The sequence below is a fragment of the Aegilops tauschii genome, chromosome 3, assembly GCF_002575655.3.
Source record: "Aegilops tauschii subsp. strangulata cultivar AL8/78 chromosome 3, Aet v6.0, whole genome shotgun sequence".
NCBI classification, from domain to species: Eukaryota; Viridiplantae; Streptophyta; class Magnoliopsida; order Poales; family Poaceae; genus Aegilops; species Aegilops tauschii.
In genome coordinates, this window is record NC_053037.3 from 5560554 (window position 1) to 5587807 (window position 27254).

A 27254-nucleotide genomic window follows, 5' to 3' on the forward strand; every position below is an offset into this window, starting at 1 on the left:
AGGTCGTGTGGATCATGCGGTTAGTGGCCAGCATGGTGGACCGGCTGTGCATGCGTGCGTGATGCTATTTAAAGACTTGTAAGCTGGTTGCTTTGGCAAGGTGAATACAAGTGAGAAAAGGGCTGTACGTGCGGCCGGAAAAATTTTGTACTTCTTCTACCTTCATCCTCTATCCTCCGTCCGGTGTGAGAGAGAGCTGCGCCAATAATTGGTATCAGAGCTTCGGTTCGGGCGATCACCGGCGACCATGGTGCTCGTACCACACGGCGGCCGCGCGGGCGGATCGGCGACGATGGCGATGCCGATGTTGACCGCGGACAACTACACGGTCTGGGCCATCAAGGCGCAGGCGATCCTCGACGTCCACACAGTATGGGAGGCGGTGGCGCCGGGCAACGCGGCGGTGAATGCGCGGAAGGACAAGATGGCGCGTGCGTTGCTTCTCGGGGCGTTGCTGGAGGATGTGCTGCTGCAGGTGTCAACGAAGCTCACCGCCAGGGAGGTATGGGACTCCCTGAAGGTGAGGTTCGTCGGCGCCGATCGGGTCCGTGCGGCGATGCTGGCGACGCTGCGCGCCGAATTTGACCGCCTGAAAATGGTGGACGGCGAGGAGCTCGACATGTACGGCGGGAGGCTCGCGGCAATGGCGGCGAGGTACGCCAACCTCGGGGAGACGCTGGGCGACGCGGCGCTCGTTAAGAAGCTGCTGGATACGGTGCCGGATCGGCTCTTCCCCGTCGTCGCCGGCATCGAGCAGTCCACGACGTGACGACGATGGTGTTCGACGAAGCGCTCGGGCGGCTGCGCGCGTTCGACGAGCGAGGTCGGCGTCGATGGCCGGACTGCGGGGAGCGGGTGGACGGACAGCTCCTGTTCATGGCGGCGCAGTAGCGGGCGCGGGAGCGGCAGCAAGGCGAAGGACGGGACGATGACGACGGGCGCAGCGTGGCGTCGGGGAGCAGCGGCAACCGGCGCAGGCGCTGCTACAAGTGCGGGGAGCACGGGCACTTCCGGCGCGAGTGCCAGCAGCCGCCGAAAGGACCGGCGGCGGAGCAGGGTCTCTTGGCCGTAGCCAACGTCGACGACGACGGATTCCTCTAGGTCGTGGCTTAGGGTGTGTGTGTGTGTTGGAATAAGCCACGGCTTGATGTAGTCGGGCTCGTCGGGCGCGTCGTATGCGCGCGGGATGTGCGAGACGCACTGATGCGGTCGGGCTCGTCGGATGCGCGCGGGACGTGCGGAACGCAACGGAAGCCGTGGCAAAGTGTGTGTGTGTGTATGGCGTGGTGCTACAGTCGGTTAACTGCAGCAAGAGGCACACTGGGCTACATTGCACCGGACCTATACCCACGGAACTTTGGGGTAGTATCATGCAAGTCCGATGTATACAGTTTTGGCATGCTAGTGTTAGAAATGTTGAGTGGAAGGAGGAACTCAGACCCAAGTGTCGGGAGCCAGAACGATGTCTACCTCCCGAAGTGGATCTATGAGAAAGTAATCACTGGGCAAGAATTGGAGCTTACTTTGGAAATGGCACAGGAAGAGAAAGAAAAGGTCAGGCAGCTTACCATTGTGGGACTATGGTGTATTCAGTGGAACCCAAAGAATCGGCCATCGATGACAAAGGTGGTAAACATGTTAACCGGGAGGTTGCAGAATCTACAGTTTCCCCCAAAGCCATTCATCTAATCTGAAAATCATCCTGTGGTGTAAATTATGGAGATCATGCTGCCACAATTTACTAAACACGGGAGGCATGTACTCCTCCATCCATGTGTTGCACATCAATGCATATCACTAGCATGCAGTATATTTCAATCTTTCCACTACATTAGCACCTGACGTATGAACAATGCTCCGTCGCCATGCAATACTACTACTAGCTATTTGTAATCAGAATCATATCGAACTTTATTTGGATTGTAAAAAACAGTTAAAATACAGTAATCTGTTGGTTACCTTGTTCTGGCGTTCCAGCGATTTATGTCCAGTTCAGCATTTCCGGCAGTGCATTCATCCTCACAGAAGTCCTCGAGAAACATGATTTCGCCATCTGATTGTCACTTCAATTGTGCTGAGAATGTCAGAGGATCCATGCCACCTGATGTATGAATAAATCTCAGCAATCCATGCCACCTGATGTATGAATAATTCTCAGTCGTCAGTCGTCACAGACTCATAGTACGGAATCTCATAGCCTTATTTGCATTTTGACAGATAGATAAAACACAACAACCTTATCCTGCTGTTCCACGCTTGAGTATTTCCTCAGGGCATTCCTCCTCAGTAAGCAGGCCATTTTAATCGCAGACCTGGATTGGGGAGGTGTGCTCAGATTGAGCAGTTCTTAAAAATCAAGTCATATCTTAAAAATCTCAGCAATCCATGACACTAGCATGGAATATATTTGGATCTTCCCCCTTTATTAGCACCTGCCTACTAGATTGATCTTTCTTGCAATGGGAGAAGTGCTTAGCTTTGGGTTCAATCTTGCGGTGTTCTTTTCCAGTGACAGCAGAAGCAGCAAGGCACGTATTGTATTGTTGCCATCGAGGATAAAATGATGGGGTTTTCATCATATTGCTTGAGTTAATTCCTCTACATCATATCATCTTACTCAATGCGTTACTCTGTTCTTTATGAACTTAATACTCTAGATGCATGCTGCATAGCGGTCGATGTGTGGAGTAATAGTAGTAGATGCAGGCAGGAGTCGGTCTACTTGACACGGACGTGATGCCTATGTTCATGATCATTGCCTTAGATATCGTCATAACTATACGCTTTTCTATCAATTGCTCGGCAGTAATTTGTTCACCCACCGTAATATTTGCTATCTTGAGAGAAGCCACTAGTGAAACCTATGGTCCACGGGTCTCTTTTCCATATTATTTAATCTCATTTACATCTTACTAGTTTCCGATCTAATATCTTGCAATCTTTTACTTTGATCTATAAACCAAAAATACCAAAAATATTTACTTTACCGTTTAACTATCTCTATCAGATCTCACTTTTGCAAGTGACCGTGAAGGGATTGACAACCCCTTTATCGCGTTGGGTGCAAGTTATTGATTGTTTGTGCAGGTATTCGGTGACTTGTGCATTGTCCTACTGAATTGATACCTTGGTTCTCAAAACTGAGGGAAATACTTACGTTACTTTACTACATCAGAAGTAGCATTCATCCACACAAAACTCAACAGAAAGCTCGGTAAGATCCGTTAGTATAATAAATCAAATCACTACTCTAAGTACTGTTGCAAACCAATTCATATTTTGTTTTTGCATTGTAGATACTGTAATATAACTTTTTGATGGCTTATACCACCGATAGAATCGATAGTTTCATCAAAACAAGCAAAACAATGCATCAAAAATAGAATCTGTCTTAAACAGGATAGTCCTTAGTAATCTGAACATTCACCATACTTCTCGTACTCCAAAAAATTCTGAAAAAATTATGAAAAATAAACAATTTGTATAGAAAGACTGTGCAAAAAGTTTCAGAACCTTTCGCCGTTCTAGTAAAAAACGTAAAATCGCGTGCTACAGCCAAAGTTTCTATTTTCGCACTACACATACAACAAGAAATCTACTCATCCTAAAGGCATCTTGGCACATTATTTTTATAATACAATGGAATTGTACAAGGGGATAATTATTTTTGTTGAAAAGTTTCTGCAATTCAAGATTCACAAAGTTTCCATGGGCATGAACAAAGTTCAAGGCATAATCCCGCTTCCACGGTGCTCGTTTATCTCACTTTCATTTTTCTTTTTGCGAAGTTTTAAGTTCCCCTCTATATTTTTTTGTTTTTAAACTATATAAAAGCACTCAACAGAAATAAATGACTCTCTAAAACTTCCGGGTTGTCTCCCTGGCAGCGCTTTCTTTAAAGCCATTAAGCTAGGCATAAAGTGCTCAAGTAATGAATCCATCCGGATCCCAAGGTATATCAAAGCCAATTTTAATTAACAATGATTTGGCATTTAGTAGTGAGAACAAAGCAACATATATCATGCAATGACGAAGTCTAACTCTCTTCCTATGCATTGGCATGTCATACAAGAACAATTCATGCAGATCAAGTAAAGGCCAATACATAGCATAAGTAGTTTCTTGCAATTTTATCATATTGGAAACATAGAGAGGTGGAGATGTAGTTCCTCTCTCATAATAATTGCAAGTAGGAGCAGCAAGCACATGCATATTATATTCATCAAAATCATCATGTGCAACGGTAAAAGGCATCCCATCAATATAATCCTTAATAAGAACAAGCTTCTCCAATATAGTGTAGTTTGGAGAATTCAAAAAGATAGTAGGACTATCATGTGTGGGTGCAATAGCAACAATTTCATGTTTAACATAAAGAACAATAGCAAGTTCATCTCCATAAGCATAATTCATATTGGCATCTTGGCCACAAGCATAGCAAGCATCATCAAAAAGAGATATTTCAAAAGAATCAACGGGATCATAGCAATTATCATAGCATTCATCCTTCGGGAAAAACGAAGGGACATTAAACAATGTATGAGTTGAAGAGTTACTCTCATTAGAAGGTGGGCACGGGTGATCAATCCGCTCTTCCTCTTTTTGTTCTTCACTCTCCTCATCATCTTTTCTCATCCAATGAGCTCGCAATATCATCAATTTCTTCTTCCATAGACTCTTAAAAAATATTAGTCTCTTCTTGGAAAGCGGAGACTCTCTCAATAAACGCATCAATATCGGAATTGTATTTGCAATTATCATAGCAATATTTAAGGATGGCGAAATTTCCAGGTCTATAAACATTATCAAAAGCTTCATACTTTAAAAACAAAGATTCAATTTCATAAGCACCCTTAAAAGCAACGGATTCTTCTATTCGTTCCACATCATAGTAATCATATATACCATTAGCATAAGAAGCCAATGTTTCATTATCATTAAATTCACATGAAAAGGGAGATGTGGAGCGTTCATCCTAGAGCAACAAGTATAATCATATCTCAAGCATAGTTGCCTAGCATACCAATGCAACATATAAATTTGATCCCATAAAAGTTTTCCTTTTTGTGTCAAGCGATAATCCCTAAAGTATTCACGTTGATCCAACGTTACTCCCATTATCAAGTTGAATGAGGTTTTCTCAGGATTATCAAAGTAGTGCATAATATTTGTCACATAACGAGCATCAAGAGTTTTAGAAGGTGCGCCTCCTTCTTCTTCTTCCTTGGCCCCCCTAGATGGGAGGAGACTTTCCCCTCTGGTCCATGGCCTCCGTGGCGGCGGAGGGCAGGAGCCCCTCCGAGATTGGATCTCCCTCTCTGTTCTCTTCTGTTTCGCGTTCTCCAGATCTAGCCCTTCACGTTTTCTTAAATTCCCGGAGATCCGTAACTCCGGTTGCGTTGAAATTTCTACATGGTTTTTTTCCGGATATAAGCTTCCTTGCGCCTGAAGTATAGCTCCAACCGACGTTCGAGGAGGGCACGATACACCAGGGCGTGCTTGGGCCCTGGTGGCGCGCCCTAGTGGGTTGTCAAGGTCTCGGGCCTCCGTTTACGTTGATTCCGCCTCCTAAAATTCACAAATATTCCAAAATAATTCTCCGTAGATTTTTATCGCATTTGGACATCATTTGATATGAATTTTTTGCGATACAAAAAATATGCAAAAAAAAGGAATTGATACTGGGCACTGGATCAATAGGTTAGTCCAATAAATCATATAAAAAGTTGCCAAAAATATGTGAAAGTTGTATAATATTGGCATGAAACAATCAAAAATTATAGGTACAACGGAGACGTATCAATAACCTGCAGTTAGGGCGTGCCATGAGGGCGGCCAAGCTTCGAGATGTCGAAGCCACTACATGTACATCTTTCAATAAGAGTTTTTCAATTTTGCATTCACCGATCATGAGATTATCGATAAGGCAAACAACTAGGGCATATCTTTGGGTTCGAATGAGAAGCCATTCTCCAGATGAAGAAACATAATAGAGGAAAGTCTATATTTATAACTACAAGTGTACACAATCATTTCAAAGGCTAGGAAATGGCACATATATTTTGACACATCACCCAATAGTATAGGTTCATACATTACTTCCGATTTATTTCAAACCCTTATGAATTTAAGCCAATTTCACAGTACATAGCGTAGTTGAGAAGGACAAAACCACTTTGATGACAGCCACAAATATCCATCTTCATGTTTAAGGCACATGTAAATGTGGTCCATACAAAGTGGGGATGGTATATAAATAATCTCTGATGAGAACACTTTGGTGTAATTTAGATAGAGAGAATACCATGCATGGCACTATGCGCCAAACTGGCTGCAAATTGAGGGCATGCATATGTGCCACTAGGCTTGGGAAGGATCGAGAATTGGATTAGCACCACTGCTTCTGGATTGGCTAGTTGTGATCGGTCTAATCTTGTCAATATATGGCGCTATCAAACATAGGATAAAAACTGAGTAGGGTATCACTTATATGTGCTCACTCACATATTAGGCATATCATGCATCAGCAGAAGGTGCTTCACTGCCAACGTCGTGTGGTGGTGTCCAAGCGAGACGATGGTGCCAAATAGCTGCATAAATGCATGCACGGCCAGAAGTTTAAGCAATTGTCCTTCATCCCGAGTCAATTCTAGTCATGAAGTGTTACCTTGTTGATAGCCTTTTAGGATGTAAAAGTCAAATTAACTCAGCTTTATAGTTTGTTCCAATGAGATTTATTTTTTAGGGACAAAAAGAGTTCCCAGTATTTGATAGCTGAAAGCATGTTTTCAACAAAATGATCCTAGCACTAGCACCATCATAGCATGTGTGATTTCATATTACTCGGACATACCATCGGGACTAGAGAATGGTGGAACAAGAAAAATATCTAGGACACGAGGTAGAAACAGCTAATTAAACACACTTGTTCACTCCAGTATCATGTAGAGTTATATGTTTCATGCCCGAGTATATATCATGCCGAGTTATAAGTTTGTCTGTGTAGGATTCGCGGCTTTGGAATGAGAAGCATGGTGACGTCGTCGTTCTAATATGATCATGCTCCATGGACGCTCTCTTTTATCCCATTGCGATTAATAGCAGGAAATTACCGTGCGCCCAGCCCGAAACAACTAGTGCACTGCAGGATGTCCGATTAGAGAGTGCGCAAAAATGCTATTTGGTCTGAACCAACTAAATGTCATTGCGGTTCATACAAACACTTGAAAACCATTGCCTCAAACTGAGGCGCTTGAAAAGATTCACTATGGATCCCAACACCACTTTAGAGCGTCTCTAGTGTATTCATCCTTAACAGACGAGCCACGATCTGAGACGTCGGATCATGGGCTATTGCCGACTCGGACTTGGGTCCAACCCACGTCTCTCCACCTGGCCGTGCAGGGGCGGAGACAAGGGGGGGAGGGGGGCGAGCAGGGGCTAGACTCCTGCCAATCGCTCGCCCCCCTCAACAAATTTTAGCAGGCCCTGTAGTGTACATTGCTAATAGCCGCAGCTAATTACATCATTAGCCCAATAGCCCATAGATGTGTACGTGGCTGGCTGTTGTTTGGTCTACAGATAATCAAATCGATCCGATCGCTTGATCTATTTTCCTGGACCGCTTAGGGCATTTATCGCCGTCGCCGGCCGGCGCTCGTGCCATCCGCCGTTAGTGCGTGTCCTGCTAGTGCGTTTACGATTGCTGCGGCAGCCATCCACTAGTCGCCATGACGACGACTCCCTGTCCGCTATCCGCATACCATCGACTAGATGTAGTCACTAGTCAGATGACCAGGATTGGATATATTGGCATCAGGTAACACTACGCACCCGTATGTATTAATAATTATACTGTTTTCATGAACTGTGATCTTGGTCCGGTTAATTAGCATAATAGTATCTTGTGCATTTTCAATCCACGACATGACTTATTTGATGTGACCTTTTTGCTCTTTAATAAATGACACGTTTGTGCGTATTCTAGAACAAAAGACTTATTTGATGTGTCTAATACATGCACAAGGATTTTTCTTATCGTAGTCTTTTCTACTAGTCAAGAACGGACTCAACTAGAGTATCAACTTGCCCATTTCTAGCTGGATGTTTGCAACCCTTTAGAGCTAAAAGTCTCCTCTTCGGTTGCCGATTTGACTGTCGGATAATTTTAAACAAATAAAACTACAACATACTAAATCGTTGATAGATTACTATGGTTGGTCATAAATCTTCCGGTGTAGGCCGCGACAACCGAACGAACTTCTTCGCCTAGTCAACACATGTTTTTGAAACAAAATGGTTTTCTTCGACATTGCATGATTGTCTATAATGGTAAGGTCGGCTCGCTTTAGTGCTTGTAGTCGTCGCTAGGTGGTCTACGGATCTGGATGTAACTTTATTATTTTTTGTACTCGTTGTACTGCCATGATTGAAGTTGAATAGACCGAAAGAATTCCCGCAGAAAAAAAGGAACATACCGGAGTTCACGTTATCAATCTGTTCAACGTTGGTGGTCGTAGAGCTCAATTAAGTTAATAGAAATGTACCATTCTCCCAAATAAAATGTACCATTCTTTTGTAGTTCCAAACAGATATTTTATAACGTCGGCTTTTCGCCCCCCTCATGTTCAAATCCTGGCTCCGCCCCTATGGCCGTGTCTATATAACTGAGGCATTGGCTAACCCTAACTGCCATGAAGAACATATCGCATCTGCTCTGCCTCCACGCGCATCAGAACCCTATCATTCTTTTTGTTGCTGCTGTCGTCGATGATCCCCCCATCATGTCCACGTTTCTAGCTAGTTGGATTTTTAGGGGGAAAATCCAACCACATGTATCCATTGTGAACAAAGCCCAGTAGCATGTGTGTTCCTTCCGGCCGGTCTCCCATCGCTTGCTAGGTAGGTCTTGGCACCGCGGCATGGGCCGCCTCCAACCCCGCGAGGGTGCTGCCAGAGTGCCCAGCGCTCATAGCAGTAGCGCGCGCCTCAGTTACCAGATCGAGGCATGTGAGGAGGGCGCCGGAGTGACCCATCGCCGCGGCAGCTCCCCGCTTGAAGACGACGATCTGCTCAGGGAGATCCTGGTCCGCCTCCTGCCGCAGCCCTCCTCCCTCCCCCGGGCCTCCGCCGTCTACAAGCAGTGGTGATGCGCCGCCACTGACCGCAATTTCCAACGCCAGTTCTATCAACACCACCGGAAGCCGCCCCTCCTCGGCATCTTCGAGCAACACGGCAATGAGTACGTGTTCACCCCCGTGACCCCATCCTCCACCCTCCCAACCGCATACCTACGGATGGCTTCTCCCTTGGACACTGCAGCAGCAACTACTGTAAAGAACTGGTCAGCTGCCGCCACAGTCCCATCCTCGCCATAGACCGGGTGCAGTTGGAGGTCGTTGTGGTCAACCCCATCACCAACGAGAGGAGCCGCGTGGCTTTCCCGACGGAGTAAAATTGGACCTTCATCAACGGGACAGTACTATGCACTGCCGACGACCAGGGCCACATGCGCGGCGCCTGCCACTCATGCCCCTACAAGGTGGTCTTGATCCTTTGTTAAGGATGGTGGACACATCAGCGGATCAGCCTCCGTTTATTCCTCAGGGACTGCTGCATGGGGCGATTTCATCTCAACAGAGGCTCCACATAAGTCTTGGTTTGCCGATTGCCCCAGCACTCTTGTTGGTAATGTCCTTTACTGGCAGTCTAAGTATTGCGGGCACGACATACTTGCTTCAGATTTGGACACACACAGCCTTACCATGATCAAGGTGCCTCACGGCATAGATATTTACCGTGACTTTCAGATTATCAGGGCAGAGGATGGCGATGTTGGTCTAGCCGCATTAGATTATGGACCTTATGGTAGTAGTACATCCTCAATGAGGCGGATCCAAATGTGGCAGAGGAAGATTGACTGTAATGGTGCTGCTACATGGTTGCTGCAGAAGAGCATTGAAGCACATATAATTCTTAGGCTCTCTCCTCAGAGTGATAGGATAAGATATACAGATATACTGGCATATGACGAGGATAATGGTCTAATTTTTTTAAAAGTGGACAACAATGTCTACGTGATTGAACTGATATCAATGCAATCCAGGAAACTTAGCTTAAACATTTCGGATGAGAACAGTCATCCTTTCACAGGTTTCTGTGCACCAGGTGATTGCTCGTCCTTAGTCTTAGTATTGTGGTAGTCACCAATTCCATTAATTTTCTATACATGCTTGATGGAATAACTTTGTTGTGTTTCCCAAGTGCTCATAATAACTTAAACTTACTTAGAAGTTAGAAGTCTATACCTTCTGAAACAACAGTGTATTGGTCACTTGTTGAAGGCCCCTGCTGTAAATGGCTATCACACTTGTAGCACACAATACTAAGTTGAATTTCTTGTCTCTAACATGCTAGGTTTATTTAAAGCTGAACACCAAAATCACTGTTGTTTCTAGAATTCTTTTGTTTGAGCATGATTGTTTGATCTGCTTGATATGTGGGTTAAATTCTAAGGGGTATTTTTTTCTCTTATGAGCTAAAACATTAATTACAAGGTAGCTAAATCTTATTCTTTCCAATAATGGTCTTTGCATTAGCATTAAAAGGGGGTTACAATACATCTATAGAAATTGATGATTCTTTTTTTCAAATTTGATGAACTTTTTCAAAATTGATGATGTTTTTCAAATTCGATGAACTTTTTTTTTCAAAATTGATGCACATTTTTGAAATTTATGAACTTTTATCAAATCCCCTAAAAATAAACTTTTTAAAATGCATGAATATATTCAAATCCACAAACCTTTTCCAACTTTATGATTTTTGTTTCGAATCTGTGAATGTTTTTTTAGTTCTTCAAATGTTTTCTTAATCAATGTACTATTTTTTTGAAATCCATGAACTTTTCCTGAGTTCATGAACTTTTTTATGAATCCACGAGTTTTTTTAATGCAATGACCTTTTTTTTGACCCTTGAACTTTTTCAAATTCGCGAATTCTAACTGAATCCTGTGAATTTTCTTTAACCCTTTAACTTTTTTCGAGTTCGTGATCTTTTCAAATCCATGACTCATGATTTTTTAAAGAAAATGGCTTGCTTGTTTTTAAAAAACCACTTTCTCCCGAATAGTCAATAGGTTAAGCACTCGGGAAAAAACCAGTCGACCGCAACCAACGAATCGGGAAAACAACCCGTCCCGAGCGAGCACTCGCCTCCTTCGCGTGGACCAACCCACCAGCGGGTTCGCCTGAGCACTGACTACCCTCCCTGGCGCTTAAGACACCGTGGAGGAGTTCTTGCAATCAAGGTCGTGGTGTTGTAATTTGGGCGTCTTGTGAGACAGAAGTTATAGCCCGGCCAAAATAAAATGGGTCACGGACGATGTAACAGTAGCACTGAGCAGTGCGGGGCCGCATGGATGTTCTCGGGACGGGCCCTGGTGGAATTCAAATTCGAGCATGCACCCTCTCTCTTGCCAACCCCTAAAAGAACCACTCGCTCGCCTTGCCGTAGAAAATTTCCGACTCAAAAATCCACTAAATGGCTGTCTGCTTTTGCTTTCTTTCTTTTCCTGTTGGAAGACTGCTTTTGCTTTCTGTTTCCAAGTCGAAATTCTCATCAGTTAGTCACAAATTGACTGAATCTTTCCCTTTCTGCTTATGATGACGACGGCATCCATTTATTATTTGTATGTGCAAGTCACGCTCAACCAGAATCACCAAACATACGGCAAGATGTTGCATTTAGCTTTAGGAATTCCTCCACAATAATTAAGGAAGTGACTCTTGCGCAGCTACCACGTCATTCTTACCAACTGCTAACCCACAAATAATAATTCTTTGGAAGTTCAGAAATGCTACCAAAAAGAATCATACAATTCCAAAAGAAAAAAAAACACATGCACATGCAGTGCCTACTTGTCCTGTGTATTTGGAGCATGTCAATGAGAAATATTTCCTTTTTGGAACTTGGATCCGCCCTGTGGTATATTATTAGATAAAGAGAATAGCAAAGACAACCTTATAATTGGGTAACTAAACTCACATATGCAGAAATGACCCTAAACAAATAAAATTACCAACAACTAGGGGCCTCAAATTATGCAAAAATCATGAGCAAACTTCTTTTGCTGCTGCTGCAACATGGTAGCTCTTGCCAGTGGTGGAAAACATCGAGAAAATTAGGCACCCGACACCTACAAAAGACATATGACGATATTTTAATTCAGCCACTTAAGAGCATGGCTAATAATATAGCCAGCTGATTCAACTAGATGTGGTTGCTAGACATACACTTGCACTATTTTACAAATTGCAGTTTCAAAGCCAGTTTCTTTGAGCGTTAGACCTGGGGATGACGACCATGATGTCCATTTCTTCACAATAGCGCGGTCCGGAACGACACATTATTCAGAATTGGAATTCCTCCATGATAATGCCAACGTCCATTTCAGCATTTCTGACTAAAGACTAAACTATCGTCCGCCAGAGTTCCCACAAATACCGCAGGGTGAATCACTGCACGCTGTGGTACAGTGAGTCCTACCTACGTGCCTATAAAATGTCAACACACACACACACACACACACAATTTATCTATATATACATGCAGATATGCTTAAAAATAATAATCAAAATGGGGTTCTCGACTGAGCTCACGAAGCCCAGGATCTATATATACATGTAGATATGCTTAAAAAATGAATAATCAAAATGGGGTTCTCGACTGAGCTCACGAAGCCCAGGATCTATTCGGGGTTTCCGAGTTACGGTTCTTCATCTTCCGAACATCTGCCTAGTACCTGAAAACAAGATTGCTTTCACCAAATTTGAATAAACATTTCGTACAAAATTAATTAGCGAATATGTAATGCTGATAGCGAATAGGAATGCCCACGTTCATACAAAAGTTTGAGCATGACAGAAAACACAGATCAGAAACAGCTGAAGCAAAATATCATATATAAATGGCTTGAACATATGCACAGCACGCCGAGAAACACAACAGATTATTTCATAATTGATACAACTACAATCATAATTTCATTTCCTCGTGAGCTAATTGCATCACTTCATCGTACATTACGTCACACATCAATATTTTCACTTATATCCTCCTCGGAGATTTCAGTCAACTCGGACGACAAATAGCAAGTATCCTCGGTATGGATGTGCTCTTCGTCACAGAAGAATGGCCTAGAAGGCATCTGCAAGCTGTCATCGTTTCCTTCCAGCATCTCTATAACCTCGCTCATCATTGGACGGTCATGGGATTTCATTTGGATGCACCATAATCCGACGATGCACAACTTCTTCTCCAACTCATGCATCTCAGTATCAACATGAGTGGATATCTCACCTACATGTTCGTGTTGGATTAGCCGGTCATACACCCATGAAGGGTAGTATGCTTGGCTCGAGTTCGTGCATTCGGATCGGCGTTCCTTCTTCCTCCAGCCATCTCCAGCAGCAGCATCCCAAAGCTGTAAACATCAGACTTGTTCGATATGGCACCGAAGCTCCGAGATATCATCTCAGGAGCTATGTACCCGATTGTTCCCCGTAAGGCTCTTGATGGCACAAAACTGTTGTCCCTTGGGTATAGTTTGGCCAGACCGAAATCAGCAACTTTGGGGACAAAATTGCTATCAAGAAGGATGTTGTGGGGCTTGATGTCAAAGTGGAGAATCTGCATCTCACACCCCTGATGTAGGTAGTTGATTCCTCGGGCAACGCCCAAAGCAATATCAATGAGCTTGTCCCAAGAGAAACTCTTCTTGGCGGAGAAGATGTATTTATCGAGAGAACCTCGAGGCATGTACTCATAGATGAGAGCCCTCCTCATTTCTTCTGAGCAGAACCCGACAAGACGCACCACATTAACATGATGGATCCTACCAATGGTGGAAACTTCATTGATGAAATCTTCTCCACTGAAGTTAGAGTTACCCGCTAGCATCTTGACAGCCACATGGAAGTCATTAAGTAGCACACCCTTGAACACGGAGCCGTAACCACCTTGGCCCAACTTATCTCGGAAGTGACCTGTAACTGCAGTGATGTCTGTGTAGGCATACCTAGTTGGGGTGAGCATTTGTTGCATGCGGAGAAACTTCTCCACTGCATCAATTGTTATCCTTGTTTTCCAATACTTGTAAGCAAAGAAAGTCCAAACTGCCAAGTACCCCCACAGGAATCTATATGGTCCTGCATAATTTTTTTTATTACGAAGCGTAATTAAGTATTTATAAGCGTGCACAGCTAGATATGACAACACACATGTGCCATACAAATGTAACAACAATGTATATTAAAAATACAAAGGTGGACATGGTTCCACGAGCATCCACGTAAATAGTAAACTCAAAAAACTACTAGGAAAAAATTAAAAAGTCCACATGAATTAGGAAGAATTAGCAGCGTAAGAAATCAATCCACATGAATTAGTTGGTAGCATCGTTCCTACTATCCAAAGGATACGAAAAAAAATCATTGAAACTAGAGTCCGTGAATAATATATATGAAAATCTAACAGCCCAAAAAGGCCTTCAAAACAGTGGGAGCTCATTTTAACCTAATAAGAATGGGTGCATCACTAGTGCAGAACCGGGCTATAGCACCGGTTCGTAAGGGCCTTTAGTGCCGGTTCTGTAACCGGCACTAAAGGGTGGGGACTAAAGCCCCCCCCCCCTTTAGTACCGGTTCTGCACGAACCGCCGCTAAAGGGCCACCACGTGGCACGAGCCAGGGCCGGGTGTGGGAAGACCTTTAGGTAACACCAGTCGGTACTAATTTTTTTGGGGGTTTTGGTTTTATTATTTATTTTTCCTTTAATTTTGTGTTTTCCATTTAATTCTTTTTCGTTTGCTGGTATTTTACGATACTACATATTGTAAACGTTATGCATATATATAAATAGAATTTCTCGTAGAACCGATCATATATATATCGAATGTCTCACAACCACACCATTATTCACACATACACATGTATATATATACAAATTTTTTCCTACATGTTGCCTTCAGAGCCAGTGGCATTTGCCTAGGTGCCTTCGGAGCACGATGACAATTGGGAGTGGTTCATTGGGGCAGTAGCTCATAGTAGAATTCCCCTTTGGGATCTATGAGCTGGTCAAGCAAAAATCCCGCTATTTCCTTTTGAAGTGCTCGTATGCGCTCCTCTGGTAGGAGCTTCTCCCGCACCGATTCGAACTGCTAAGAAGGATATCAATATGCATGTGTATTAGTTTTGTGACTAGATATCGATAATGATGTAAAAATTGTGAATATTGTTCTGTCGAACGTACCCATAGCTCTCTATCAGTTTTGGTCCTTTCGGATGTCATCATGCGAATGTTTGCGGAAACGTAGTATGCACACACATCAGTCCCCGGCGCCTGCTTCAGGGACTTTACAAGAATAGAATTTAATCAGATAATAATTAATCAAGCATGATAATTAATGGTATTCAAACTAGAATTAAAGAGATGCATGATAGCTAGCTAGTACTACTTAATTAATTATACCTTGGGTCGAAACCAATACAGCTTTTCTCTCCATTCGCTTGGAACCTCTTTCGAATTCCTGAAATTTTCCCAAGTCCTGCCCGCCGGCAAAGAAAATGAATAAACATGTTATTAAATAGTTGATATCAGGAAATGACGAACTAAAGAGGCCGACATATAGTTAATAATGATTGAAATTACCTGTCGACTATCCCCTTCACGATTGTGTAGTCTTTCTTTTTTTTAAGTAGTGAGTCTAGTACTTGAACTGTTCCTTCGTCAACTTTAATGATTAACAAGATCCAATGGAAACTGCAAGCACACACGTTTGCATGTCTTAATTAAGCGGGCATGTGCATAACACTCATCATTGGTAGTAATAATTATTAACATCTAGCTATCTAGTAAGTAAAAACAGAATTTGTAGTACAAGACAATGTGACTCACAGGAAGTTGTAAGGAAGTGGTATATCTTCATTGGTATTGAGGCGCTTCAAGAACTCTAGCATGTTTTTCTCTACTTCTGTTTTATACCATGGATATTTCCATGTTTGTTCATTAATGGTATTTGGGTCAATGAACCCAATGCCATAGCGTCCACCTTTTTTTATTTCATACATCTTCATCCTGCATAATACCACAGTAAAGAATATAGTGAGGATAATTACAGGTAATGATCGATCAATGAGCACTACAGCTAGCTTGAGACTTAAATTACAGAAAGAAATCACTTACAGACAATAGCAACTGACGAGAGATTTGTCGAGTGCGTCTTGATTGAATAACTGAAATAGTTCTGAATACTCAACGGCCAGAGCTAGCTTATGGAAGTAATACTCTTCCTTGACTTTCACCATGAGAGACTCTCAATTGGTACTCTTGGTAATTTTCATGTACCAATCATGCAATTCATACATTCTCGTTGGGAGGTTCTTGACCTCCTCAGGCTTGACCAAAGGTTGGCCGCGGACATATTTCCGTTTTATGTCCTGCTCTCTAAGCAGAGGCATGGGCTCAATCTCGAGGAGTTGTCCAACAGTGATACCGAGCATTTCAGCCTGCCTTCTATGCTCGCCGGTTATTACTAGATGACCGGCGCCAGTACTCTCATGTGTTGGTACAACAAGCGGGGGGATCGATTGCGCCGCCTGTTCTCCTAGCTAGGGAACGGTTTTCCCACATTTTTGGCCAGCTGCTTGGCTCATGCTCGAGCTCGACTCCTTTTGTCGTGCTCGATGTGCCTTCCTGATTTGGCGCTCATAGTCTGAGTCAACAGTCTTGGGAGCTGGTGCTTTAGCCATACGAATAAAGTGGTCAATCTTATCCTCGGGCACTTTCTCCCTTGGCGGCGGTGGCGGTTTCGGTCCAAAATGGGGGTCCACTTGGGCCTTCACTATGGCTTCGTTTTGCTCCTTGGTCATGTTGTAAGGCCTCTGCGGAAGAGGCGCGAGGCTTGGACCATATTGGAATCGCTTGCCTCCGCCTGTACCTCCTGTACTACCTTGACTTGTAGTACTACGCATGATAGCTGCGGCGGCTCTCTTCCGCGATTGCTGAGGCAGCGGAGACGGTTGACGCGGTGTCGGACTTGGAGGAGGAGTGGCACGCGTTGGTGGACTTGGAGGAGGATAGCCGCCGGTGAGGAATGCATTGAGGAATGCACATAGCTTCACAATGCCGGTGACGAAGGTGATCATGCCGCGCCTCAAAGATGAAGATTAAAGGCGCAAAATGATATTGGCCATATCATGTCACTTTATGATTTGCATATGATGTTTGTCATGTTTACATCTTATTTGCTTAGAACGACGGTAGCATAAATAAGATGATCCCTCATTAAAAATTTCAAGAAAGTGTTCTCCCTAACTGTGCACCGTTGCGAAAGTTCGTTGTTTCGAAGCACCATGTGATGATAGGGTGTGATAGATTCTAACGTTTGCATACAACGGGTGTAAGCCAGATTTACACATGCAAAACACTTAGGTTGACTTGACGAGCCTAGCATGTACAGACATGGCCTCGGAACACAAGAGACCGAAAGGTCGAACATGAGCCGTATAGTAGATACGATCAACATGAAGATGTTCACCGATGATGACTAGTCCGTCTCACGTGACGATCGGACACGACCTAGTTGACTCGGATCATGTATCACTTAGATGACTAGAGGGATGTCTATCTGAGTGGGAGTTCATTAAATAATTTGATTAGATGAACTTAATTATCATGAACATAGTCTAAAATATCTTTGCAATATGTCTTGTAGATCAAATGGCCCACGCTAATGTTGCCCTCAACTTCAACGCGTTCCTAGAGAAAACCAAGCTGAAAGACGATGGTAGCAACTATACGGACTGGGTCCGGAACTTGAGGATCATCCTCAAAGCTGCCAAGAAAGCATATGTCCTAGAAGCACTGCTAGGTGAAGCGTCCATTTTCCCAGCAACTCAAGACGTTATGAACGCCTGGCAGTTGCGTAGTGATGATTACTCCCTGGTTCAGTGCGGCATGCTTTACAGCTTAGAACCGGGGATCCAAAAGTGTTTTGAGCAGCATGGAGCATATGAGATGTTCCAAGAGCTGAAAATGGTTTTCCAAGCTCATGCCCGGGTCAAGAGATATGAAGTCTCCGACAAGTTCTACAGTTGTAAGATGGAGGAAAACAGTTCTGTCAGTGAGCATATACTCACTATGTCCGGGTTACACAACCGTTTGTCTCAGTTGGGAGTTAATCTCCCAGATGACTCGGTCATTGACAGGATCCTCAAGTGGCTCCCACCTAGCTACAAGAGCTTTGTGATGAACTATAATATGCAAGGGATGGAGAAGTCCATTCCTGAGTTATATTCAATGCTGAAACACTACTAGGGAAAACCTTATACATAGAACTTTAGCTGTAGCGCGTGTCAAAAAAGCATGCTGGTGCTAAGTAGCAGTAGGGCGCCGCTGTAAACGGCGGTACAGATACAATTGTAGCAGTAGCGCGCCTGAAGATAGAAGCACTGCTACTAAAATTCCCACGGCTTAGCCGACAGGCTACACATAGTAGTAGCGATCTACGTAGAACCGCGCTACCGCTACTTGCTTTGTAGCAGCGCGTTTACGATGCAATGCGCTACTGCTGAAGGAAATAAAATTAAATGGAAAGCAAATAGAAAAGTAAATGAAAATGAAAGAAATAAAAAAAGGTGAAAGGAAAAAAATAAAATGTGAAGAAAAATAAATGAAAAAGGGGAAAAAAGAGAAAGGAATAGCAGTAGCGCATATCGAGGAAAACGCTGTAGCTAGCTTAGCAGTAGCGCATTTCCTGGAACGCGCTACTGCTACTTCTGACTTAACCGCGCGGTCGTTCTTCCCCACGGCCACTTGCCCCAAATCAAACTCCACCCGCTGTCGCCGCCGCCGTCGCCCGTCGGCCGCCGCGCGCTCTCCCGTCGCTCTCCGCACACCCTTGACGCCGCCCCCGACCCCGGATTCGACACCGCCCCCGACCGCGACCTCGACGCCGCCCTCCGCCGCACGCCCGAGCCCCGACCCCGACCTGGACGCCGCCTGCCCCTCTCTCGCCGCAGGCACCCAAGGTGAGCACGCCTGCTCCTCCCCCTCCCCTACCTCTGCCTAGATAGGGTTCTTCAAATTTTAGTTGCATCAAATTAGTTAGGGTTCATCTATGGGTGGAAATGAATCGGATACGGATGCGGCTGGGATGTTTTCTTAGATGATGAATAAACACTATTGTAATGCATAATAAAACTAGTAAAATTTGACCACTTATTTCACTTTTAAGTTGGATAATTGGAATATCCGCTAGTAAGAACTTGTTGTTATTTTTTTAGTTAAAGCAATTTTCCCCGCATCAACGTCGACGATGCCTATCCCGCATCCTCGTCGTCGAGTCGGCGGAGGACACCTGCGTCACCAGATGGGCCATGTCCGGGATTGGGCTCCGCCGGGGTGGTACTGGGAGGCGCTACCTATCGGGGGCGCAGGTTGGTGAGGAGCCAGCCTGTCGTTGACCCGAACCTTCTTTGGTGGCGGTCGCGTGGGCCAGTGACGGTCCAGAGGCTCGAGGACCCCGCGGAGGTGGTGCGTCACCGTGTCAGTGAGGAGGACGCGCACGTTCGTTGCTACTTGTTTGCGTTGGAGCACAGGTTCTCCAATACCTGGCAGGTTCTCTAGGTATCTCACTGGAGCTATGATCCTGTGATGGTTCCTTCTCTGTGGGTGTCCACCGCCCGCGCCGATTCCTGTCGTGCGCTAGGGTTTTAGTTGTATTAGTGATGTTATATGTATGATACTATTCGGGATGTATTAGTGATAATATTCGACGATGTACGGATGCATGAGATGATTTACTTTTGCTTATTGAATGCATGCTAATTTGAATGCATGCTAATAGGAGTCCTATAAGATATTTTGAAATGTATATCTTGTGTTGCTCAAATAGGATATGTGCTTGCTGAAGTGGCCGGTCATGTTTGCAGGTTACACCTCCGAGTGGCCTATTTTTTGCCGGAGTGTTGATTCATTTCCGTTCCGGCAAATTTCAGGCGCTCGATATGTCCTATTTTAGCAAAGGTCATGCCAGATTTTTTCGTGAATTTTGGCATGACTTGTGCCAGAATATTTAGGAAATATCGAGTGCCCCGGATTTGTGTGTTGAGTATCCTGGTAGTTGTGTTCGATCGATTTTCAGTTAATGTTTCAACTATGAACATAGGAACTGTCTGACGACGAAAAGGATTTCGATATTTGCAAATACTGCGAAGACGAGCGCGGCTTGTGCGACGGAATCTTCCTAGATGATGATAGGCGGTTCAGCATCAAGCTGGACGACAACTTCGAAGTGGATACAGTAAGTCACAACGACAAGTCTTTTTTCGTAATTAAGCATGACATCTGCTTCATTTGCTTCAACTTATAATTTAATTTTTTTACTATTCTACTAGCGTATCCCCTGCCATGCAAGAGTTTTTGTATTGGATAAGATAGGTTTAAGTCGTACTATGGAGGTAAAGAAAGTTTACTTGAAGACCGATCATGGTTGTATTTTCCATGCAAAATTATACAACGCAGACGACTACACCTATTTTGGATGCAAAACTTGGCGAGCACTATGCAAGACTTATGCATTTGAGCCTGATATGGTTATCACCTTTGATATTCGCCCGGAAGATGATATTGAAGGTAATATGGACATCTGGGTCGATGTGCAGACGCCTCCAGTTATACCATTATGTGAGTTTCTCAACCATATTTATGTCTTTGATATTGTTTATTCAAAAATAGTTGACAACTAATTTCTATTATCAGCTTATTTCCGTTCAAGCAAACATGTCCAGCGCTTAGTAGACATGACCTACTACTGTCCCGGGGCTGAACTAAACTGCGAGGAGATAAGTCATTATATTTCATGGCTTGAGGATCTTCATACTGTCAAGACAAATTTTCTTCCTGCACTTAGAAATGTTAGTACTGAAAACGTGCGACCAATAGTGTTCATACTGAACTACGGTCACATCTATTTAGGAAAGATGGTAAGATTTTTACTATTTGTCCTCAGTGCATCTTTTGCATACATTATTTTTAAGCTAAACTTCATTGCTAAGTATGTTACTATACGATGTTCTTCAACAGGGACTCCTGATGAATGTTGTGCCTCATGGGATCGAGACTAAAGGTACCATGACTATTGTTAGCTTACGGCCAAGATATCCTACAATGCACTTTAGTGCATTCAAGATTTCTAATAGTGAGGAATGCTTAATAGTGAAAGACTGGACCAAAACTGTGAAGGAGGAGTGCAGAGAAGTACTAGGGGGCAGCAATCAGAAGCGCAGCCCACGATTAGGAGACAGGTTCATCTGCATGCTCCAACTTGATGAAGGAGGAGTGCTACACATGTTTTATGTTATTTTACCTGAGAGAGAGCAGCAGGAGTGATTAGCTAGCTAGAAATGAGTTTGAAGATGATGATGTGCTACACTATGACTATGATGATTAAATAGATAGTGTTGGTGGTAATGACTATGATGATTATTATTAGCTAGTGTTAGTGGTGATTAGATAGCTACCGCATCTAGTGTTGGTGGTGATTAGCTAGCTAGAATGAGTTTGAAGATGATGATGTGTACTGTTGGTGGTAATGACTATGATGATGATTAAATAACTACTGTTGGTGGTAATGACTATGATGATGATTAAATAGCTTGTGTTGGTGGATTAGATTCAAGTGGAGGGAACATGTGGTGCATGTCAAAAGTATACTACTAATCCAAACTTAAACCTAATCCACCAAAACCTAATCCACCTTCTTCATTTGACACACTGTTATGGACATATTGATATAACAGCCTCATAATTGGTATTGTACCAAAATTTGTATAACGGCGTATAAATACACTAAAAATTAAAAAAATGGGAAAAAGAATACTAGTAGCGATGGAGAGGAAACACGCTACTACTAGCTATATTAGCAGTAGCGCTGGTGTGAACAAACGCTGGTGCTATATGTCTTACCAGCAGCGCGTGTAGCACGTGCTACTGCTAAGGAATAGCTGTAGCGCCTTATCAGTAGCGCGCCCTCCCGCGCTATTGATAAGCAAAATAACCGTGCTACTGCTAGGGTTTTCCCTAGTAGTGAAATCAGCAGAGGTGGAAATCAAAAAGGAACATCAAGTGTTGATGGTGAATAAGACCACTAGTTTCAAGAAGGGCAAGGGTAAAAAGAACTTCAAGAAGGACGGCAAGGGAGTTGCCGTGCCCAGTAAATCAGTTGCCGGGAAGAAGCCAAACAATGGACCCAAGCCCGAGACTCAATGCTCTTATTGCAAGGGCAATGGTCACTGGAAGCGCAACTGCCCCAAGTACTTAGCGGACAAGAAGGCCGACAACACCAAAAGTATATGTGATATACATGTTATTGATGTGTACTGATAACCCACAAGTGTAGGGGATCGCAACAGCTTTTGAGGGTAGACTATTCAACCCAAATTTATTGATTCGACACAAGGGGAGCCAAAGAATATTCTCAAGTATTAGTAGTTGAGTTGTCAATTCAACCACACCTGGATAACTTAATATCTGCAGCAAGGTATTTAGTAGCAAAGTAGTATAATAGTAATGCTAACAATGGCAAAAGTAATATTTTTGGATTTTGTAGTGATTGTAACAATAGCAACGGAAAAGTAAATAAGCAAAGAACAATATATGAAAAGCTCGTACGCATTGGATCAGTGAAGGATAATTATGTCGGATGCGATTTCTCATGTAATAGCCATAACCTAGCGTGACACAGAACTAGCTCCAGTTCATCAATGTAATGTAGGCATGTATTCCGAATATAGTCATACGCGCTTATGGAAAAGAACTTGCATGACATCTTTTGTCCTACCCTCCCGTGGCAGCGGGGTCCTAATGGAAACTAAGGGATATTAAGGCCTCCTTTTAATAGAGAACCGGACCAAAGCATTAGCACTTAGTGAATACATGAACTCCTCAAACTACGGTCATCACCGAGAAGTATCCCGATTATTGTCACTTCGGGGTTGTCGGATCATAACACATAATAGGTGACTATAGACTTGCAAGATAGGATCAAGAACTCACATATATTCATTAAAACATAATAAGTTCAGATCTGAAATCATGGCACTCGGGCCCTAGTGACAAGCATTAAGGATAGCAAAGTCATAGCAACATCAATCTCAGAACATAGTGGATACTAGGGATCAAACCCTAACAAAACTAACTTGATTACATGGTAAATCTCATCCAACCCATCACCGTCCAGCAAGCCTACGATGAAATTACTCACGCACGGCGGTGAGCATCATGAAATTGGTGATGGAGGATGGTTGATGACGATGACGACGACGAATTCCCCTCTCCGGAGCCCCGAACGGACTCCAGATCAGCCCTCCCGAGAGAGATTAGGGCTTGGTGGCGGCTCTGTATCGTAAAACGCGATGAAACTTTCTCTCTGATTTTTTTCTCGGCGAAAGAAAATATATGGAGTTGGAGTTGAGGTCGGTGGACGTCCAGGGGGCCCACGAGGTAGGGGGCGCGCCCAGGGGGAGGGGGCGCGCCCCCCACCCTCGTGGACAGGGTGTGGACCCCCTGGCCTTGATTCTTCCACCAGTATATTTTATTTTTCCCAAAAATAATCTCCGTGGATTTCCAGGTCATTCCGAGAACTTTTGTTTCTGCACAAAGATAACACTATGGCAATTCTGCTGAAAACAACGTCAGTCCGGGTTAGTTTCATTCAAATCATGCATGTTAGAGTCCAAAACAAGGGCAAAAGTGTTTGGAAGAGTAGATATGATGGAGACGTATCAACTCCCCCAAGCTTAAACCTTTGCTTGTCCTCAAGCAATTCAGTTGATAAACTGAAAGTGATAAAGAAAAACTTTTACAAACTCTGTTTGCTCTTGTTGTTGTAAATATGTAAAGCCAGCATTCAAGTTTTCAGCAAAGATTATGAACTAACCATATTCACAATAACACTTAGGTCTCATGTTTACTCATATCAATGGCATAATCAACTAGCGAGCAATAATAATAAATCTCGGATGACAACACTTCCTCAAAACAATCATAATATGATATGACAAGATGGTATCTCGCTAGCCCTTTCTGAGACTGCAAAACATAAATGCAGTGCACCTTTAAAGATCAAGGACTGACTAAACATTGTAATTCATGGTAAAAGAGATCCAGTCAAGTCATACCCAATATAAATTAATAGTAATGCATGCAAATGACAGCGGTGCTCTCCAGCGGGTGCTTTTTAATAAGAGGGTGATGACTCAACATAAAAGTAAATGGATAAGCCCTTCGCAGAGGGAAGCAGGGATTTGTAGAGGTGCCAGAGCTCGATTTTTGAAATAGAGATAAATAATATTTTGAGCGGTATACTTTCACTGTCAACATAACAACTATGAAATCTCGATATCTTCCATGCTACACACATTATAGGCAGTTCCCGAACAGAATGGTAAAGTTTATACTCCCCCTCCACCAACAAACATCAGTCCATGGCTTGTCCGAAACAACGGGTGCCTCGAACTAACAACAATCCTGGGGGAGTTTTGTTTGCAATTATTTTGATTTGATTTGATCTTTTGATCATGGGACTGGGCATCCCGGTTACCAGCCATTTTCTCGTGAATGAGGAGCGGAGTCCACTCCTCTTGAGGATAACCCACCTAGCATGGAAGATACAGACAGCCCTAGTTGATACATGAGCTGCTCGAGCATACAAAACAGAATTTCATTTGAAGGTTTGGAGTTTGGCACTTATAAATTTACTTGGAACGGCAGGTAGATACCGCATATAGGAAGGTATGGTGGACTCATATGGAATAACTTTGGGGTTTATGGAGTTCGGATGCACAAGCAGTATTCCCGCTTAGTACAAGTGAAGGCTAGAAAAAGACTGGGAAGCGACCAACTGAGAGAGCGACAACAATCATGAACATGCATTAAAATTAATCAACACTGAGTGCAAGCATGAGTAGGATATAATCCACCATGAAGATAAATATCGTGAAGGCTATATTGATTTTGTTTCAACTACATGTGTGAACATGTGCCAAGTCAAGTCACTCAATTAATTCAAAGGAGGATACCACCCTATCATACCACATCACAACCATTTTAATAGCATGTTGGCCCGCAAGGTAAACCATTATAACACATAGCTAATTAAGCATGGCATAAGCAACTATAATCTCTAATTGTCATTGCAAACATGTTTATTCATAATAGACTGAATCAGGAACGATGAACTCATCATATTTACAAAAACAAGAGAGGTCGAGTTCATACCAGCTTCTCTCATCTCAATCAGTCCATCATATATCGTCATTATTGCCTTTCACTTGTATGACCGAACGGTGTGTATAATAATAATAGTGCACGTGCATTGGACTAAGTTGGGATCTGCAAGCATTCAATTCAAGAGAGAAGACAAAGTACGGGCTCTAAGTTAAATCAACAATCATGCATATGAGAGCCACTAAACACTTTCATTGTGGTCTTCTCCTCTTGACCCTCAAAGGAAAGAAAAGAAATAAAACTATTTACACGGGAAAGCTCCCAACAATCAAAAAGAAGAATGAGAAATCTTTTTGGGTTTTGTTTTTAATTACTACTACAAGCATTGAAATTAAACTAACTATTTTTTTGGTTTTTCTAAAGTTTATCAGACACACAAGAAGAAAGCTAGAAAAATAAATTAAACTAGCATGGATAGTATAATGAAAGAGTATGAGCACCGACAACTAGAATAGTTTGTGAACATGAATGTAAAGTCGGTGAGAAATACGTACTCCCCCAAGCTTAGGCTTTTGGCCTAAGTTGGTCTAATGCCAATGATAGCCTGGCTGATATCCGAAGTTATAACCGGGGTCGTACTGAGATGCAACAGCCAATGCCTCCTGAGCTGCGGCATGCTCGCGAGCTGCCTCCGCTCTCCTCTCGTGTTCGGTTGCCTCCTCCCTGGTGACAACATATCTTCGCTTTTCCTGGTAATCAAAAAGGGAAGGAGCAGGGAGAGTAACATGGACAGAGCGACGTCTGTCAAAGACTAGTCGATACTGGAGGAATTGTTCATTCCTCACAAGAAAACGGTGCCTGACCATAGCATCAAAATCTGAATAAGCGGCAGGCAACTCTATATCTACCTCACGTGGGGGATATACCAAGATAATTAGCAACATGGGTCGCATAAATTCCTCCAAATAAATCTCCAGATATACCATTATTATGCAACCTACGTGCAACTATTGCCCCCAAGTTGTAATCTTTATTACCTAAAACAGCACTCTTGAGGACACAGAGATCAGGGACACACATGTGACATGCTTCATCTTTACCGTTAATGCATCTACCAATGAAGAGAGCAAAATAACGTATAGCAGGAAAATGAATGCTCCCTATGGTAGCTTGTGCTATATCCCTAGATTCTCCCACAGTGATACTAGCTAGAAAATCTTTATATTCAGATTTGTGAGGTTCATTAACATTGCCCCACTGTGGGAGTTTGCAAGCAGTTGTAAAATCTTCTAGGCCCATGGTATAAGATTGATCATAAATATCAAATAGGACATTCTGAGAATTACGCGAAGATGTATATTTAAATGTTCTCACGAATGAATCAGTCAATTGGTAGTACTGAGGACACTTATCTTGTATGAAGTCCTCGAGATCAACATTACACACATATGCGTCAAATTCATCCTTAATGCCTGCATTAACCATAAACTCTTCTGACGGCCATTCACAAGGCCGCACGTCAGCTTCCCTTGGTGGTTCATCATCTTGCTCACGCATTGCGCGCCTCGGTGCTTGCTTTCTTGAAGAACCACCTTGATACATTTTCCTAGAAATATTTCTTCCTCTGAAAAATTTCTGAAATTTTTAGTAACTTCAAAATAAAAGTGAATCAAACTAAACAAGATTGATAGCAACTACTCCTACAAGTGCCTAGAACCTATATCATGCATTAGAATTACTTGGGACCTCATAAATTTGACATGCAAGCTCAAGAACAGGGTCAGCTATGCAGCAAAAATTTGCAATGAATAAAGCACTAGAACAAAAACTAATTGGACCAATGGAAGAGTCACATACCAAACAACAATCTCCCAAAGCAGTTTTGTGAATGGAGCTTTGAGAAAGGAGATCGAAAATCGCAGCAAAATGAGCTAGAACTCGTGCTTGAGCTGGATGGGGATTTTTT

At 43.2% G+C, this 27254-nt stretch overlaps 1 pseudogene; it reads right to left on the reverse strand.

The window, feature by feature from the left end:
* Positions 1-13088: 13088 nt before the first annotated feature.
* LOC109786723 (rust resistance kinase Lr10-like) lies at positions 13089-14327 on the reverse strand (annotated as a pseudogene).
* Between the last annotated feature and the right edge of the window lie 12927 nt (positions 14328-27254).